General features: G+C 36.2%; 1 pseudogene; it reads left to right on the top strand.

The window, feature by feature from the left end:
• The first annotated feature begins 641 nt into the window (after positions 1–641).
• LOC119188512 lies at positions 642–13,793 on the top strand (annotated as a pseudogene).
• The last annotated feature ends 199 nt before the right edge of the window (positions 13,794–13,992 follow it).

Consider the following 13,992-nt stretch of genomic DNA (forward strand, 5'->3'; position numbering starts at 1 on the left):
TTTCATACCAGTAATTTGTTACCGTGGAAAATTATGGAATTTTAAAATAGTTTTTAATAAATGATGGTCGAAGAGGGTATTTGGGATTTTTGTAATGGAAAGCATTTTTAAGCTGGCGAAGCGAACATCTAGTCGATTACAAAAGAACTTCAAGATGTATAGAACCCAAAACATCGGTTCCAAACCATAAGTATGCCGCTAATCAACGATTCCAAAACTAATCAAGATAGTCCTGATCCAGATAATCGAATTTATCTCTCGCTGAGTGCTTTGGCCAAGTAATTATGCGCAACTAAATTGCAACTTATTGGAGCTATTAACTAAATACAAAACGACCTCAAACAAGTCAAACTTTAATAGTAAAATTCACTTGGAACGTTCCAGAACGAAATAGCTAAATAAATGCAAAACGCTAATAGCTTCTCATCTACCATCGTATAGAAATAATAGAAAACGTATGAAGTATTACTAGTACTTATCTTCCACTACACAATCTCGAATGTTTAAAGTAATAGACCGCTGACGTCACTAATGCTAGTTTCTAAACGCTGATTGGTGTGCAGCGCTATCGAAAACCGCTCTCTCACACGACAAAGTAACAGCTAAACCACTAAACTGTCACATCTCCACGTTCCACTTAACTAAACGATAAATATAACTTTGTTACAGACTTGGCGGCGATAAGACAGTTACTGGACAGCGAAACTGGCGCCACAACTTGCCCCAGTTGTAACATGCCCTTTGATAAAGGCAAAAGAAAGCTGATCGACACTTGCGGGCATGAGCGGTGTTACTCCTGCATGTTCAGGAATGAGGCGTGTCCGTTGTGCGCCAGAAGCAGCCAGGCTCGGCGACCAGTGATGGAGCGGTACACGCCGTCGCCGCAGCGCCAGGACGACTGGCAGTCGCCACTGAGGCTACCCAAGCCGCCGAAACAACCCACCAACCTCGCGCAGAGCTGTCCCACGCCGCCGCACACCAGGAGAAGATTCTTCCTCAGCCCGAAGTCGCTACGCAGTCCGTTCGGGCAGCGCGCGCGGCACTCGCACGACAGCCATGTGCCGCTCTCCGGTGAGTATTTGCATATCTGTGGGTCGCGCGGTACCATATTTATTGCGCAAGGTGCTAGCGCAAACCGCTTCTCATTGATGCCTTGTTGGGTAAAGCGATCCCATTGAGAGCCGGGCCATTCGTGAGTTTTCGTAAACCGAGGATCCATACGTCGTAAATATCGGTGAGTGACAGTTGCGACACGGCGCGCCCACGCCCTCCCGCCGGATGTACGTAGGGGTTCCGCGGGACCGGTTCTCTGTCTAGCGTATTTATTAGCCGAACACAAATTCTTTTGCAACAGCAGACAGCCAGGCTGCCAACATTATCTAAGGATCAGCAGTGTTTCCTATAATTATTAATCATTCCGGTCCAGCCGATTTCTTGAGTAATTGAAATATACACTTTGCAGCTGGGCTTATTGAATAATCTATTAGATACAATTTACAACGGCAACACATTCACGTTTGTTCTTAATCTGTCTGCTGATATTAAAGTTATTATTTATGTCATTAAACGATTTTTTCAATTATTAATCGATTATATTGCAATCGATTTTAGTCGGCTAAATCGATAGGTGTAGTAAGGTTATGTTGCACCATTGTCTTCATTGGGCGTTCGATGTTATCCTACAGGGTTGCCAGAGGAAGGTCCGAGGAGTGCTGCGTGGCACAGCTTGGTGTTCAATAAGATCAGGTCGCTGTGGACGGCACACTCGTCTGTGCCGCAAGGCCTCAACCAACTGACAGGCACGGATCTAAAATTTGTCGGAATGTGGACTGTATTCCGTGCCTTCTACGGCCGCGTCAAATTAATTTTGATTTATGCTACCGACTACGCTAATACGGCATTAAAATTCAAAAATAATTACCGTTGATTAACGTGAGATCTCTATCGATATTTATTAACAGTATATTAAAGCTGCCCGTTTAATTTGGGAGCGTGTTTGGCGATATATTGCGTTCAACTCAATTTGATTTAAAATAGAGATGTGACATTCCGATTGATAATTACAAATCGATACACATTGTGTCCGATCGTTGCCCCCTTAGAGGAAGCATCGGTATTCAGTCCACATTCTTTTGCATTCGATTCAGCACGGATGTCGCTCGATTCCTGCACATCTTATTGCCTGTTTGCATACATCTCGCAGTTGTCGCCATCTGACACACTGTTTGATTATCGTTTTGCATTTGTGTGTTTGTTTTCGTATGTTTTAAATAACTTGATGATTTGTGTTTATTCGTTGATTTATTTCGTGTTTACGAATGTGTGGTTTTCTTGCTTATTTATTAATTGTTTTCCTTTTTGTTTTGTGCATATTTTAAGGTATTTCACATTTTCAGTCAATGTTGTTGTATTATTTTCTTACAAACTTTTTACCATACGTTTATGTACTCTAAACATGAATTCATACGTTCCTTCGAGGTCGAAATTTATTTAAAATTATTGCTTAAATACGAACAAGTCGAAGTCAACTACATTTCATAAAATCATTTACCGTATTCCTGTTGTTGATAAGTATTGATAGGTCGTTAATTTTGAAATGATTCGTAACATTGCATGTCACACAATCACGTATGATGCACATCGATAATAAGGGGATTGATAACAAATCATATCGATTATAATTGGAAATATTACCATCTCTAGTTAATAGTTGAAATAATTAAAAAAAATATATTGCATGCATTTGTTATTAAATCTTATTACAAACATTTGGGTTGATTGGATTTTGTATTATGATTGTGTATGCTCAAAAGGATGATTGTATTATATAACCAATAAGGGTTTTAATATTTATTTTGAACACATATGTAAAATTAAGAATTTTATGCACCATATTCGTAAATTATAAATGGCTTTAAGCGTGTAAAGTAATTCACCTACTTAACAGCGCATGCGCACAATAATTTTACGAATTTTATGATATTTTATTACAACCAACCAGTTTTAATATGGTAGCGACGATTTCAGTTCATGTTTGTAAATAAATATAATTTTAAGTGCAACTTCAACATTGTTAGCGAAGATTAAAAAATATTCTGATCTACTGTTAAACTGAATATATTTTACGTCACAAATGATGATACAGTTCAACAATATGTCGTCACAATTAACTATTATTTTTGCTGTCACTACGATATATTATCATATTACAAATAGAAGCAAACGTATTCTATACTACTAGTATGAAATAAACATAGCTTAAAGCAATAAACAAAGAAGATGCGCTACATTTTGCAACACTCCAACCAAACGACGCTCGACTAGCAATTGAATAACGCATTCGCGGCAATGCCAACGCAAATGGAATTAATTCATTGACAAGAAACCTTACTAGTGCGGATTGTAGGAGTCCGAAGGCCGTCGCTAGTCGTATTGTTGTCAAATGAGAACAAGGCGAGAACCGCCCTCGGACACTCGCTATATTAATTCACTGTATTTGCTTGAGACTACGTCTGTTTGCCTTTTTGAAGAACAAAATAAGTAGACTATTTATTTTTGAATAAAAGTAACAGCGGAGGATAAGAAAGAATGTTACGTTTTTAAACGGTCGCAGCAAACTAATTCTACTTCGCCTGATAGTAAGCGACGTGGGATCAAGTGTTTACTGTTCGAACCGGATATACACAGACTGATCTGGGAACCCTACACAATTAATGTTTTATTTTTTTTAATTATATTTGATATATTTTTTAATTATTTTTTTTAATTTTAATTATATTGCATATATGCCTAAAAATTTTCGTACATTTAATTAATCCTAAAATATATGACTTGAGAATTTTATATAAATACTTGAATTAAAACTTTGTAACCCCTATTAAGCACATGCGCACGAAGGAGTTTTAGAATAATTAAAGTTTATATACAGGAGACCACAAAAATAAAATTTATGTATATTAAATACAAATATGTTAAATTCGACAATCGAATTCCAATCATAGGGATGACTAGTTAAAATAAATATTCGTTTACGTAACGATAATTTCTTATCAGAAATAAAAACACAGAGATCAATGTACTTATAAAATTATATTGGCACAGCTTCCTCGATCGTTTAAGTAGCTATTAAACAGAAAATGAAAAAATACAACATCGTAAAAACGTTAATTTTATTATTGTGAGCCTCGTGTTGAGTTTTTATTGCTTGTAGAAAGAATGCATTTAAGCTGTATCGATATTTATCGACATTCGCAGCTACGAACAAAAATATATAAAAACTGTACAAATTGGCAATACTTGAACAATATTTCTTTTGTTAATTCACTTCCAATTTTGGATAGTGTGTCGTAAGCAAATAATAAAAAAAAGAAATACAATTAAAATGAAAGTAGAATAGTTCTTATGTCAATAAACCCTGTATCAAATGTGCAACATTTTAATCATCAGTTCGCTTAATTTCATATTTATATTTGGAGCGCCTACGGATATTACTAACTTCTCCGTTTTTGATACAATAATGATAGAACGATAAGATAATCTAGTTAACCATATAATAGAACAGAACTTTTCTGACTCTCTGCCCTATCGATTACCAACAGCAGACCTGGACTGCCGTTAATCAAGTCGATCTTACAAATGGAATCTGCCCTTGGATCTTTACATTCTTCTCTGTCACCTTTTATCTTTGATTAGGAAAACAGTAATCAGTTCAGAACTGATAATTTATGTATATTGTAAAACAAAGTCCCATTTTCTGTCTGGATGTTATAGATTTTCTCAAAATCTACTGGACGGATTTTCATGAAATTTGGTATGGAGATAGTCTACGACTCTGGGAAGGTTATAAGCTAAATTCTATCCCGGAACAATATATAGCGTGACTTTCATCTCGGAATACTCATTCACTCGGCCGAAACCGCGAGCAAAAGCTAGTAAGGAATAAATATTTTCATAGAAATTAATGGGGAGACGATCAAACTCTCATGATGAAAATAATACAGACATAACAACTCCACCCATTAACATCAAAGTAACAAACACGCAATTTTTGGTTTCATCAACTTCAAGTTTTTCTTATAGATCTCCCGGATGTTTAGTAAAGTAAAGACAATTTCCTGTGCTGACAATGACTTCGTAGTCTTGTGGCGTGGGAGAAAGTTTTTGTGGCTAGCTCACCACATCCAGGTACTAATGTAGTGTTTGATATGGTTTCTATGCTGTAACGAATCCAGAAATTTTAATGTAACCTTTTTAGTCTAGTGAAGGTATAATGGGTTGAAGAATATTTGTGTGTTCTTTAATAGAACATGGTTGGATTTAAATCAGAGTATGTAATCACTACATTATAATTAAAAGTTATATTACTGGGGACTAGAAAATACCCAATAGGATGATAAGTTTAGGAAAGTAATTTTCTATAACAATCTAACATTTGTTCGCAGTGGTTGAAAAACGTATCTTTACTAAATATTAGAATCGCCAATCGTATTCGCCATATCTCTTCGTCATATAACTATTTTATTGATGTTTTACACCATAATAATTACATGTGAAATCATAAATCAAAACTTAGAACACAGGCTCGAAACCTCTATAAAAAGACATCATACAACCATTGTGCCGTGATACAGTTTTTCCTTCCAGAATGACAGGATCCCACGGGAAGCCTGTCAGTCTTCCCATAAGACTCATCCGAAAACAATCATATCAATTACACGAGTAATGAGGCTATACAATGTACAGCGGATGAGTGAACCAATCAATTTGCTGACTTCGGTATACATATTTATGATGCGTTTTTAATTGCATCTATAAAGAAGAAAGAGAGCGTTGGTTTATTTGTAAGAAGTCTTTGGAAGTAATTTTGTTTAGACACGGCAAAGTGATGCCACTGCAGCTGATGGTAAGTGGAGTGGGGTCCAATAGAATATCGACTAACGAGAGATGATTATCCCTTTGCAGTCGACACAATTATGTTGAAAATTGGAACCGGATATACACAGGCTGATTCCGGAACGTGAAACACTTACGTGGGCCACTTTGGCGGGTTTTAACACCTTGTGTACGGTGGTCGCTATCCGAGCCTAAATATATACTACCACTAGCAGTATTAAAACGATTTTCAAACTTATTTCAGTGATGGAATATTGCTGTTTTGGATACACACACTCACACCTTTAATCCTTGATGGGGTAGGCAGCAACTGGTCCACTATCCACTATATGTATTCCGTCACTTAATGTAATGGGGGCGAGTCTATCAGATATATTTTTGCATAATATTTTTAATATAATAAATAAAAATAAAATTTAAAAATGGATCAGTAATAAACGCATGAATCCGTAAACAGATTTAGATGAAATTTGGTATACAGATCATATCGTAAATATAGGCCAGGTACTTTTTGTTCCCAGAAAAGTCTTTCATGCCTGTACAGCAAAACCTGCTAATAATATTACCAATCTTAAATCACGCTCCAAAATTACTTTGACCTAAAGAACAGATTTACATCACTGTAAATCATCGTTCACTGATTCATCTATCTCTATCCACTTGATCTAACCAATAAATGTAAGACGCAACCGCTTTCCATCCTTTGATAGTAGAACAATAGTATCTTTCCCGGAATTTAAATGGCCGCGTATCATAAACTGTTATTCCAGCGAATTCACCAACAATAGATCTTTGTCCACTCCGAGAATCGGGCAACTAAAGCAGCGATTGTTACTGCTTATGAGTAAACAAAGTTCAAGTCACTAGTTGATAGGTTTCTCGTATGCGAGAATCATGGTACAGTCAACATATTGAAAATTTCAAATTTCCTTTAAACTTTGCGTCCTTATAATTTGTCACTGAATATAAATTTAAAAAGGTTAAGTTTATTTTTGATACAGAAAAATAATATTTCAATTGAAGTTAATGCGTAGAAGCCTATACAGTTTTGAATTAGTTCAGCTAATTTTGAGGCTGACTGTACATGCTTTATCTATGGCTTTAAGCAAGTGTGTTACGATTTAAAAAAAAATGTAAAATATGTATAGGATAATTTTAGATTAACGAGGCGTGGTACTAATCAGGTTTACAGCGTTTTATAAATCAAAATTATGGAGTTGTTTAAAATAGTTAGCATCTACGATCACTCCAGACAAAGGGTCATACCATGAAGTACTTGTAAAAAAAACATATATAAAAGTAATTAGTAGGGATAATTATACAGGGTCATTTTGACATAGCATTACTAAATGCTCTATCAAAATGTCTCATGAACAATCAGAAAAGTAAAACTGAGACTTTTGTTGAAAATAGTCGTTCGTTATTCATGGATGATTTTTGACACAGTGTCATCAGTGATAAAGACGAATATATGGTTTAATTTAGCTAAGAATTTAGCAACGTTAAACCAATAAAACAATACCTAGATCTGTTACATGACAGTCGCGTGTTCGCTGGCCACGTAAAGCGAGTATCGTATTAAAAAAATAAAAATGCTTTATTCATCACGTAGGCGAACATAGTTGCACTTATGATAAGTCAAGGTACATGAGAATATTCAATTATTACTTAATTAGATTAGCTTATATAAACAAAGACAATAAAATAAATGAAAAATATACTTAGTAAACAAAGAAGCCAGCTCGGGCTGGCAGGGATTATTGTCACGGAACAGTTGTGGTTCCCACGACGCGATAGTTTCCGCAGGTGGCTCGCATCTCCACTTACACCGCAGGACTGGCCTTCCGCGGCTTCAGTCTTGACCTTCGTTATATAAAGCTTTTGCATGCGAGTTTGCTCGCGAAGTATAGAGTAAGACTAATCAAGTTATTGTTAGCTTTCGCCTGCGACTACGTCCGAGGGAAAATTTTATCCAGGGGAAATGTTGTCCCGAGATAAAAGTAGTCTATAACACTCAGGAGTAATGTACTGTAAATGAGCTACATATTAGTGAAAAAAAAATCATAATCTGTATAGTCATCATCATCATCAGCCCTGTATTATATACTGTGCCACTATTGGGCACGGGCCTCCTCTACTAATGAGAGGATTAGGCTTTAGTCTGCCACGCTGGCCTAGTGCGGATTGGTAGACTTCACACACCATCGAAATTCCTATAGAGAACTTCTTAGGTATGCAGGTTTCCTCACGATGTTTTCCTTCACCGTTAAAGCAAGCGATAATTCACAAAGAATACACACATAATTGTTATTTTTTTAGAAAAGTTAAAGGTGGAATTTGACCCTGCAGAGATTCGTCTCGGCTGTCCGTTCACAACCAACTAGGCTATCGCGGCACGTAATCTGTTTAGTATTAATTGAGATTATCGCGTTCAAACAAGTAAACAAACTAAAAACAAAAACACCTTAAAGTGTCATGTATATGACAAGCCAAAATTCCTGTCTGCTAGGTCACCAGTCACCACTTGCGTAACAACTGGTACATTTAATTGCCAGTTGACTAATAACCCCGTGGGACAGACATTAAGAGTTAATTTCGCTTAATTAATTCACTTCCCGGCGTAGCATAAAAATGTAATTTCTAATTTAACATACAATGTGGCTTAGAGATCGGTAAGGCGATTTAAAAACCAAATATGGATCGTAAAAACAAAAAGAAATGTGAATTTTTATTTCCCATGGTAACTTTCATGAAAACAATGAAGAACAAATGTATGTAGGAGGTAATTTATGGATTTTTTCGATTACTATAAAAGCGAGGGTTACATGTAGTCGCTATTTTATGTTGTTTACATACAATAGGGAAATACAATTGATAGACAATGAGCTTTATTTCCAGAGTTAGAAATCTTTATGAAAAAACCTATTCATTAAAAAAAATGTAGCCAATACTTTCAAAGTTAGTAGGGGTTTGCTGTAGTTAATATATGTGTAGATAGTTTTTTTCTATATTATTATTGTGTGTGAATAATGCACGAGTGAATTTGCATGTATTTTATATTGGTTTGAAGTGTGGTTTAGGACGGAAATTTTATAAACAGAAAAAAAATTAACACTAATGCCCCGCGTAACTACCAACATAAAAGAATAAGAAACCAAAATAAATGTCATAAAATGTCTTCCATTCGTTGCTGTAAACTTATTGCCAATTTTAAATATGAGTGTTTTTTATTGTCAGCATAACTTTATGGCCTTGCATTTCTTTTGCCTTTAGTGTGCAATTTCGTAGGTACTTTGGTTTTTGTTTTATGGCCTTACAAATTAGAATAGATCTACGTCTGCATCAACTAGCGTATTGTCATGTTCTTTCGCAGTAGACTATACAACACTGATAACCAATATGATAGTAATAATTATCTCTTACAGATGATGAGGGTGGTCACATCAAGCAAGGATACGAGTCGCGGCGGCAGAATGACCTGTACATGAGGCTTGGCTTGCTGCTCAGGGATGGGCGAGGGTCCAGGAACAAGGCTAGAGACAGCTGCACTTCCCTGGCATCCCTTGACGCTCATACCCTCGCCTCTCATAATACTAGCCCGGTAAGTATAACTTCGATTGCTTTATTCCGTATTTGATGGTCTTCTGGAATTCAATCAGTATTAGTTGATAGGTTATTAAGGAATCTAACGTTGATTTCTTTGTCATACGACAAAATTATATTGTGTGGCAAAAATTACATTATAGTAATGAATATTATGTAATTAAATATCTTGATGGTGACGTTGTTTTATGATATTTCTCATCAGGCAAGTAGCACCATTGTAAGTTTCATAAGTATAGAATTCCAAAATATAAAATCAACCAGCACGTGTATTATCAGGTGTCAACCCTCACTGGTTCATCGGAAGTGGACGCCACAACGCCTCTGGGACGGGATTCCCTCGGCTCCTTAGCGTCCATGAGCTTATCAGCGGCCAGCAACTGCTCATCATCAAGTCCGGGCAGCAGACGACATTCAGTTAATGGTAAGTGAATATTAAAAAAAATAAATAAAAAAAAAATAAAAATGCTTAATTCATCACGTAGGCGAACATGGTTGCACTTATGATAAGTCAAGGTACATGAGAACATTTAATTATTACTTAATTAGATTAGCTTATATAAATAAAGGCAATTTATATTGAAAATAAAATAAATGAAAAATATACCTAGTAACAAAGAAGCCAGCTCGGGCTGGCAGGGAAGAAGAAATAAAATGATGTATATATGTATTTTTGAATAAGCAATAAGAGAGAACGCGTCGCGATCCTCACCGGTGAGGACAATAAAAGCCCTAACCTAGCTAACCTACCAGCCTTTCACTAACTACCTAAGCGATGACTACCCGAAGAAGAAAGGCAGAAAGAAACTCCGGGCTTTATTTTTGTCATCAATTGTCCATTCTTTTATAATATTGTTATTAAATATATATTTTTTTTAATAAGTCTTTTCTATACAAAGTCTGATTAATTATATAAGCTAATACACGCACATCACCGTAAAAGTACGGAGAAAATCCACATAAAGTATTTAGCAATAAATAAAAATTAACGAAAAACAATAATACTAAAAATTTATAAAACTATGAAACGGTGTACAGCGTGCATACGCCTACATTTACAAACATAATATTTTCATTTCATATTTTGTCATAGATCTCAGTCAATATAATTTAGATTATAAATTTTAAGGCTGATGCAACAAAATGATCGGTCGGTGCGTCTATTACACATTGATAATTCAATGAGTCAATATAAAATAAAATATGTCACGGACATTTAAAAAATATTATAAGGTAATTATTTATTATAAGGTAGTGGTGATTAAATTATTGTTCTTGAAGATATTAGTGATTATGGGCGATGAAAGGATGTCTAAGACGTATCGTCAATTGTAAATTTCTTTGATAAGCGTACATAGCCCTCATCGTTTCCAATCGCTATAAATAGTTTTTCTATTCATGTGTTAGTTTCATTAACAAAGGATCATTAAACCTTAACTTCGCCCATAAACATAAATTTACTTAGTGTACATTAACAGATAAAAAAACAGTTGATCCATAATTTCAAGATGTCAATTTATTACAGCATTACAAAGCGGCAGATCAGATGAGCTGACGCGAATGTCCAGTGGTTTCTTCAAGGGAAGAAAACGGCCGCTCGACGGTCTGCTAGGGTCAGCAGTAAACAGTCTTCCACTTCTTCTGAGATCAAAAAAGGTAAGAAGCAAAAGATAAAATCAAAACGTTGAAAGGCTTAGAATAAATACTTTACTATATGTATTATGTGTACTACCACCGTTTGCTTATATTGTGCGCTATCAACTCCTCAAAAAACTCAGAAAATTTTCATTTGTATGTATCCTGTGTAGCGTGTAATTCGTTGGTTTATGGTTATGCTATTTTATATAATTCTATCTTCTTCGTATCTTGTAAGTTTTTAGAAGATTTTAGATTGAAAAAGCTTCAATGTTGATATTTGTGCGTAAGATTTTGATTACATCTTATATTCTGTATTCTACAGTCCACCCATCACCTCAACTGACGCTGCGGCCACTATTCTTCGAAGTGCCGTCAACAGACAACCGCGGCCACTTCTCCGGCAGACAGTGGCTCATCAGGGACATGGAAAGGCTCTCGAATCCAGTGCCTCGGGTTGGTATCTTTGATTTTCAGTTTAAGTTAGTAAGTTATTTTATTTCGAAAACGAAATCTTTAAATGATTTTGATTGATAAATTTTTCAACAAATTTTAACATCTATCATAGAAAATCCAACATCAATATTTTCATTTTCTGAATAGTGTCATTAAATAAATCTCAATTGTTCTCATCTAACTCCGCAATGTATCATAATTATGAATCCTATATTTAATGTTATTCCTTTCAATAGGTATCCTAGTGTCAGGATGTCCAGGGACAGGAAAGACGGCGTTGATCCTGCAGCTGGTGGAATACTCCTGCTTCGGCAGGAAGAGGAACTACGAGTATGAAGAGTTAAGGGAGCAGTCGGATATCAGGAAATGCTGCCCGAGGAGATGACTGCCGGCATGTTCACCCATCTGGCTTCCCATGTCGTTGCATATCATTTCTGTCAAGTAAGTAATTGATTGAAGTTTTGGCAGTTTTGTTATTCTATATTATAGTTTTAATCCAAAGATGTATAATGGGAATGTCATAACTTAAACAAGTCATTTGCGCTTTTATGAATATAATAAGTTATAATTGTTACTTATTATGAAGTGTATAAAATTAATTATATACATTAATTAAAAAAATATTTGAATAACCACTGCTTCTCACACCTATATGTTAATTCTGTTATCAACATTTAAAACAATCACAAATTATTTAGTAATTAATTTTCCACACATATATATATTTTTTATTACAGGCCGATAACAACAGTACTTGCCTGGTGGGTGAATTCGTCCATTCGCTAGCTGCACAACTGTGCCAAGCTCCGAGACTGCAAGCATACAGAGAGTATCTCCTAAGCGAACCACATCTCCTTGGATGTTTATCCTTAAAGGAATGCATAGCTGACGCAGATCTGGCATTCATGAGGGGGATAATCGAGCCCCTTATCTTCCTCCGAAGAAATGGAAGCATAGATTCCACCAACAGCATCATCCTTGTCGATGGTCTCTGCGAAGCCGAGTACCATAGACCAGACCACGGTCACACGATCGCTTCGTTCCTCGCAAGACATGTGGCTGAAATGCCCTCGTGGCTCAAAGTTGTAGCTACAGTCAGGACCCAGTTCATAGACTTAACAAAACAACTGCCCTACGCGAGATTAAGTCTAGACGAGTCCGATAATGTCAACAAAGATTTATTGGAATATTTCAACACTAGAGTCCAAGCAGCGCCTATAATAGAGACCAACATAAAATCATCAACTGGAAAATTGGAAGGAGTACACAATTCGGTGATGAAGTTCGCACAATATGTCCTCCACTTGAGCCAAGGCTCGTTTTTGTTCCTAAAATTAATATTAGATTTGTTAGAGAGGAGTCATATTGTGGTGAAGTCGACTAATTACAAAGTGGTGCCGATATCCTTGGCCCAGATATTCTTGTTGCAGTTCAATCTGCGTTTTCCAACTGTGCAATCTTTTGAGAAGGTCACACACATTCTCAGCGTGTGTTTAGCGGCCTTATACCCTCTTACATTGGTGGAGATATATTATTCTGTGAATTCTTTGTTAGTGAACACGTTCCTGCCTTGGGATGAGTTTTGCCACAGATTCGACAGCCTCACAGACTTCCTCGTAAAGAGAATCGACAATACGTACATGTTTTTCCACCCTTCATTCAGGGAATGGTTAATCCGAAGAGATGATAATGAGAGCCCCAAATTTCTATGTGATTTGAGAGCTGGTCACTGTGGCATCGCCTTTAGATTATCTAGGGTTCAAGCTCCACTGGACTCCGAGAAGTCTATGGAGCTCGGTCATCACATTCTGAAAGCTCACATGTATAGAAACTTGGGACCTGCACAGCTAGGGTTATGCCCTAGAGATTTACAAGCTATGATGGTAGCAACAAGCTCAGCAAATGTTGGTGAAGCGATTGCTAATTTGAGGAATATTTACACGCCCAATGTGAAAGTATCTCGCCTTATGTTGTTGGCCGGTGGATCTCCAAACCAAATTACCGAGTGTCTTGGAAACGCTCCTTTGCTGTGTATGTATTCATATCAAGGGATTCTGTCCATGGTTGGGCTTCTTATCGAGTTTGGAGCAGATCTAGAAATGACGAACTCTCAAGGCTGCACAGCTTTGTCGCTAGCGTGTCAACGAGGCCACACTGATGTTGCCCGAAGACTTATAGCTGCAGGTAATTGAATTATTTTTGCGTAATTATTAATTTGACATAATTAGATTACCTAAATGTAAAGTTTAGTATTTGTATTATCACAATTGAACCTTAGGCAACTGGACCGGGCAAAATAATATACTAAAGAACTTAGATAAAATTTTGCCATTGGAAAACTTAAGGTTTTCACTAAATAAAACTCGTAAATAATTTTTGTTCATTCATAAAATAATGCAACAATCA

The sequence above is a fragment of the Manduca sexta genome, unplaced genomic scaffold (assembly GCF_014839805.1).
Source record: "Manduca sexta isolate Smith_Timp_Sample1 unplaced genomic scaffold, JHU_Msex_v1.0 HiC_scaffold_3025, whole genome shotgun sequence".
Taxonomy (NCBI): Eukaryota; Metazoa; Arthropoda; class Insecta; order Lepidoptera; family Sphingidae; genus Manduca; species Manduca sexta.